The sequence below is a fragment of the Scyliorhinus torazame genome, chromosome 14 (assembly GCF_047496885.1).
Source record: "Scyliorhinus torazame isolate Kashiwa2021f chromosome 14, sScyTor2.1, whole genome shotgun sequence".
Taxonomy (NCBI): Eukaryota; Metazoa; Chordata; class Chondrichthyes; order Carcharhiniformes; family Scyliorhinidae; genus Scyliorhinus; species Scyliorhinus torazame.
Window position 1 is genome coordinate 226,635,784 of NC_092720.1, and position 6,882 is coordinate 226,642,665.

Here is a 6,882-nt window from a genome sequence, read left to right on the forward strand (position 1 = left end):
AAATTGTCCCTTAGTGTCCAGGGATGTACAGGTTAGGTGGATTGGCCGTGATAAATTGTCCCTTAGTGTCCAGGGATGTGCAGGTTAGGTGGATTGGTCGTGTTAAATTGTCCCTTAGTGTCCAGGGATGTACAGGTTAGGTGGATTGGCCGTGATAAATTGTCCTTTAGTGTCCAGGGATGTGCAGGTTAGGTGGATTGGCCGTGTTAAATTGTCCCTTAGTGTCCAGGGATGTACAGGTTAGGTGGATTGGCCGTGATAAATTGTCCCTTAGTGTCCGGGGATGTACATGTTAGGCGGATTGGCCGTGATAAATTGTCCCTTAGTGTCCAGGGATGTGCAGGTTAGGTGGATTGGCCGTGTTAAATTGTCCCTTAGTGTCCAGGGATGTACAGGTTAGGTGGATTGGCCGTGATAAATTGTCCCTTAGTGTCCAGGGATGTGCAGGTTAGGTGGATTGGCCGTGATAAATTGTCCCTTAGTGTCCAGGGATGTGCAGGTTAGGTGGATTGGCCGTGTTAAATTGTCCCTTAGTGTCCAGGGATGTACAGGTTAGGTGGATTGGCCGTGTTAAATTGTCCCTTAGTGTCCGGGACGTACAGGTTAGGTGGATTGGCCGTGTTAAATTGTCCCTTAGTGTCCAGGGATGTGCAGGTTAGGTGGATTGGCCGTGTTAAATTGTCCCTTAGTGTCCAGGGATGTACAGGTTAGGTGGATTGGCCGTGTTAAATTGCCCCTAAGTGTCCAGGGATGTACAGGTTAGGCGGATTGGCCGTGTTAAATTGTCCCTTAGTGTCCAGGGATGTGCAGGTTAGGTGGATTGGCCGTGTTAAATTGTCCCTTAGTGTCCAGGGATGTACAGGTTAGGTGGATTGGCCGTGATAAATTGTCCTTTAGTGTCCAGGGATGTGCAGGTTAGGTGGATTGGCCGTGTTAAATTGTCCCTTAGTGTCCAGGGATGTACAGGTTAGGTGGATTGGCCGTGATAAATTGTCCCTTAGTGTCCGGGGATGTACATGTTAGGCGGATTGGCCGTGATAAATTGTCCCTTAGTGTCCAGGGATGTGCAGGTTAGGTGGATTGGCCGTGTTAAATTGTCCCTTAGTGTCCAGGGATGTACAGGTTAGGTGGATTGGCCGTGATAAATTGTCCCTTAGTGTCCAGGGATGTGCAGGTTAGGTGGATTGGCCGTGATAAATTGTCCCTTAGTGTCCAGGGATGTGCAGGTTAGGTGGATTGGCCGTGTTAAATTGTCCCTTAGTGTCCAGGGATGTACAGGTTAGGTGGATTGGCCGTGTTAAATTGTCCCTTAGTGTCCAGGGATGTGCAGGTTAGGTGGATTGGCCGTGTTAAATTGTCCCTTAGTGTCCAGGGATGTACAGGTTAGGTGGATTGGCCGTGTTAAATTGTCCCTTAGTGTCCAGGGATGTACAGGTTAGGTGGATTGGCCGTGTTAAATTGTCCCTTAGTGTCCAGGGATGTACAGGTTAGGTGGATTGGCCGTGTTAAATTGCCCCTTAGTGTCCAGGGATGTGCAGGTTAGGTGGATTGGCCGTGTTAAATTGTCCCTTAGTGTCCAGGGATGTACAGGTTAGGTGGATTGGCCGTGTTAAATTGCCCCTTAGTGTCCAGGGATGTGCAGGTTAGGTGGATTGGCCGTGATAAATTGTCCCTTAGTGTCCAGGGATGTACAGGTTAGGTGGATTGGCCGTGTTAAATTGTCCCTTAGTGTCCAGGGATGTACAGGTTAGGCGGATTGACCTTATTGAGGTTAGGTGTGGTTACGGTAATAGGGCAGGGTAGTGGGCCTGGGTCGGGTGCTCTTTCAGAGGGTTGGTGCAGACTCGATGGGCCGAATGGCCTCCTTCTGTACTGTGGGGATTTTCTATGATTCTCTGGGTTGAGCTCAGAAATTAAAAAGGGGACATTCACATTGCTCGGTCTCTACCATAGACCCAGAGTAGCGGAAGGGAGTTGGGAGAGTAAATATACAGCCCAGCCGAGGCCCTTCGGCCCAACAAGCCTGCAGCTACAAAAAGAAACTACTCTAATCCACACCAGTCCCACCCCAGGCCCGGCCTTCCGCGTTCTGACATTTCAAATGCTGATTTAAGTGTTTTTTAAAGTTTGTCGACAGGTTCCTCAGTGAGCACTAATAGGGCAGCAGTCATTGGGGTGTACAACCACCCGAACATCAACTGGGCTAGGAGCAGTGCGAAGGGCTAGGAGGCCACAATAGCCATGAACTGCATTCAAGAGAGATCTTTTAGCCAGAACGTACCGAGCCCAATGAGAGGGAGCTCAATGTGGTGTCTGCGTGGGTTTCCGCACAGTCCAAAGATGTGCAGGTTAGGTGGATTGGCCGTGATAAATTGTCCCTTAGTGTCCTGGGATGTACAGGTTAGGTGGATTGGCCGTGTTAAATTGTCCCTTAGTGTCCAGGGATGTACACGTTAGGTGGATTGACCGTGTTAAATTGTCCCTTAGTGTCCAGGGATGTACAGGTTAGGTGGATTGGCCGTGTTAAATTGTCCCTTAGTGTCCAGGGATGTACAGGTTAGGTGGATTGGCCGTGATAAATTGTCCCTTAGTGTCCAGGGATGTACAGGTTAGGTGGATTGGCCGTGATAAATTGCCCTTAGTGTCCAGGAATGTGCAGGTTAGGTGGATTGGCCGTGATAAATTGCCCTTGGCTAAGGTGGGGTTGCTGGTTTTCGGGGATAGGGAGCTATGGGCTTAAGCGGGGTGCTCTTTCCAAGAGCTGGTGCAGACTCGATGGGCCGAATGGCCTCCTGTTGCACTGTTAACTCTGTGATTCTAACAGGGGCGAGGTGAAGATTAGGAATAATGGATTAACTGTCACACATTGACCAGCGATCGTCAGCACGGTTTAGTTAGGGGAGGATCACGTCTTACCGAATCGAGTTTTCTGAGGAAGGAATAGAGGATTGATAAGGGTGGTGCAGTGGAATGTCGTCTAGATGGATTTCAGCAAGGCATTCGGCAAGGTGCCACATGGCGGGCTGACAGAAAGGTGAGATCTTGACGGGACACAGGGGAAAGTGGCGGGTCGGATCCAACATTGGCTCCTTGACAAGAGGCAGAGAGCGACGGATGTTTTCGCAAATTGAAAACCGTTTCCAGTGGAGTTGCACAGAGCCCAGTGTTGGGGCCCTTGCTGTTTGTTGTCTATGTTAACGATTTGGAAATTTGCAGATGGCACAAAGCTTGGCCGTGTTGTTGATAGCGACGGCGAAACATCTCCGGAATGATATCTGTGGTTTAGTTCCGTGGGAAGAGAATTGGCAGATGGAAATTAATCTGGAGGTAATGGATTTGGGGAATGCTCAATAAACAGGCAGATATTGAGACGGATCGAGGAAGTGAGGGAGCTTGGATCGCATGTCCACAGGTCCGTGAAGGTGACAGGATCGGTGGACAAGGTGGTCACCAAAGCATTTGGAATATTTTCCTTCGATGGGCGAGATTGAACACGAAAGCAGGAATGTGACGATGGGATTGTGTAAAGCTCTGGTTAGGCTGCACATAGGGTTTTGTGCACAGCTCTGGTCACCACATCACAGGGAGGCCATCCTTGCTCCGGGGAGGGAGGGCCGAGGAGATTCACAAGAACGTTGCCAGGGCTGCAGAATTGCAGCAAAGAGGGGAGATTGGAGTGGCTGGGGTTGTTTGGAACAGAGAGGGCTGAGGGGTGACCTGATTGAGGTGTACAAATGCTGCGGGGCCGGGACAGGGGAGACAGCAAAGGCTTATTTCCCCAACTGGAGGGGACAATTACCAGGGGGCACGAGGCGGAAACGCTCAATTCAGCGGCCGACACAGACACGATGGGCTGAATGGCTGCTTTCTTCACTGTCGCGTTTCTTTGGTGCAATGGACATGGGCTGTCGGGGCAGAATGGATTCTTCCACGGGATGTGGGGGGTCGCTGGCTGGTAGGGGGGGGGGGCAGCGTTTAATGCCCTATTGCCCTGTGACCGAGACCCTCGCTCGGCCATTTCAGAGAGGGGCAGTCGACCACGTCGCCGTGGGGTCTGGAGTCACGCGTAGGCCAGACCGGGGTAAGGACGGCAGATTTCCTCCCCTGAAGGGCATTAGTGACCCAGATGAGTTTTTCCGACAATCGACGGTGGTGCGATGAATTTGTGGCCTCCCTGGATTCCCCGTAGCCCCAGGCCGAAATCGGGAGCGGCGGTCAGGCCGAAATCGGGAGCGGCGGTCGGGCAGGGAATGGATTACGGTGCCGGAATTGGGGCAGGGTTTAAGGGCCGTCCCCCAGGCCCCGCCCTGGGCGTCACCGGGAAGCGTGCTCCCACGACGCTCCGCCCCAGCGGTCAGGAACCCAGCGAGCCGGCCGCGGACAGTGTCCAGCGGCTGCCACACCCGTCCGGGATCCGTGCCGCTGGCCGGGGACGGGGGCTAGGGCTGGGGGGGGGGGGTCGTGGTAGGCCGGGGTTGCGGTTCGGGCAAGGCTGGAGCCATGGTTTCCGGCGCTAACCCCTCACCGGAAATCGGTCACACGTTCGAGCCGGTTTTCCTGTCGTGAGACCCCCGCGGATTTTCTGTTCGAGCCGCTAGTTGGCCTCAAGAACGGAGACCCCACCCCCCTTAAACAGATTAACTTGTGATCAATCTTGTTCTAATGAGCCACAGTCAGAGGGGGAAAGCTCTTTAGGCAGAGCTGGGTAGATTCTGGATTAACAAGAGGTGCTGAAAGGTTATCAGGGGGTCGGCAGGAATGTGGGATTGTGGTTACACTCGGAGCAGACATCTTGGGAAGCAGGCCGGAGGGGCCGTCCGCATCCTGGCCCTCCTTGCTCAGTTCACAGGCAGGACTGGGAGGCAGCGATCGCCGTCGGGAATCTGTCTCTCCGCTCCCTCCTCCGCTGTCACCTCGGGAACAATGAGCTGAGTTCCCCTCCGTGGCTGACGGCGTGAGGTAAGCCTTTGTGAAGTGACCCCGAGCCGGGGGGGGGGGGAGGGGGGGGGGGTGGGGGGGGGGGGTGGGGGGGGGGGGGGGGGAGGGGGGGGGGGGGGGGGGGGGAGGGGGGGGAAGTGACCCTGGCGCCAGGGCAGGGCGGCGAGTTTCAGGCAGAGACGCCCAGAGCCTGGTCACAATGGTAGCACTGACCTGAGGGGCCGAGGGGGCCAGACCGTCCTGGCGACAGGCCCCGGCCCGGCTGCAAAGAGGAGCCAGCCCAGTGTCGACGTGCTGTCCGGCCTGAAGGTCGCCAGGCCCCGAGGGAACGGGCCTTTGTTCCTGAAGCTCAGTCGATGGTTAAACAGCTTATTGTGTGTTGGCCTGGGGCCCAACAATGAACAACACACAATGGACCAAGTTTATTTCCCGTCGCTCTCAACAAACACCCCGCTAATAGACAAGAGGAAATAGGAGCAAGGGTTGGCCATTCAGCCCCTCTAATCTGCTCTGAGATCTGCTCTGGAAAAGATTAAATCTACCCCGGGAGTGGTCGGAGGTCAGGGGTGGCCTCTTGCTCAGCTCTACCTTTCCCTGGGGGACGTGTGTGTACTGTCACCGACCTGTGATAGGTTATTGGTGAAGCATTCTCCCCCCCCCCCCCCCCCCAGTTGCCGAGACCCACACTGATAAAACATAGAACATAGAACATTTGTTTCTACAAATACATAAAACAAAAAAAGAGTGGCTAAGGTAAATATTGGTCCTTTAGAGGATGAGAAGGGAGATTTAATAATGGGAGATGAGGAAATGGCTGAGGAACTGAACAGGTTTTTTGGGTCGGTCTTCACAGTGGAAGACACAAATAACATGCCAGTGACTGATGGAAATGAGGCTATGACAGGTGAGGACCTTGAGAGGATTGTTATCACCAAGGAGGTAGTGATGGGCAAGCTAATGGGGTTAAAGGTAGACAAGTCTCCTGGACCTGATGGAATGCATCCCAGAGTGCTAAAAGAGATGGCTAGGGAAATTGCAAATGCACTAGTGATAATTTACCAAAATTCACTCGACTCTGGGGTGGTCCCGGCGGATTGGAAATTAGCAAACGTGACACCACTGTTTAAAAAAGGAGGTGGGCAGAAACTGGGTAATTATAGGCCAGTGAGCTTAACTTCGGTAGTAGGGAAGATGCTGGAATCTATCATCAAGGAAGAAATAGTGAGGCATCGGGATGGAAATTGTCCCATTGGGCAGACGCAGCATGGGTTCATAAAGGGCAGGTCGTGCCTAACTAATTTAGTGGAATTTTTTGAGGACATTAACAGTGCGGTAGATAACGGGGAGCTAATGGATGTGGTATATCTGGATTTCCAGAAAGCCTTTGACAAGGTGCCACACAAAAGGTTGCTGCATAAGATAAAGATGCATGGCATTAAGGGGAAAGTAGTAGCATGGATAGAGGATTGGTTAATTAATAGAAAGCAAAGAGTGGGGATTAATGGGTGTTTCTCTGGTTGGCAATCAGTAGCTAGTGGTGTCCCTCAGGGATCAGTGTTGGGCCCACAACTGTTCACAATTTACATAGATGATTTGGAGTTGGGGACCAAGGGCAATGTGTCCAAGTTTGCAGACGACACTAAGATAAGTGGTAAAGCAAAAAGTGCAGAGGATACTGGAAGTCTGCAGAGGGGTTTGGATAGGCTAAGTGAATGGGCTAGGGTCTGGCAGATGGAATACAATGTTGACAAATGTGAGGTTATCCATTTTGGTAGGAATAACAGCAAAAGGGATTATTATTTAAATGATAAAATGTTAAAACATGCTGCTGTGCAGAGAGACCTGGGTGTGCTAGTGCATGTGTCGCAAAAAGTTGGTTTTCAGGTGCAACAGGTGATTAAGAAGGCAAATGGAATTTTGTCCTTCATTGCTAGAGGGATAGGG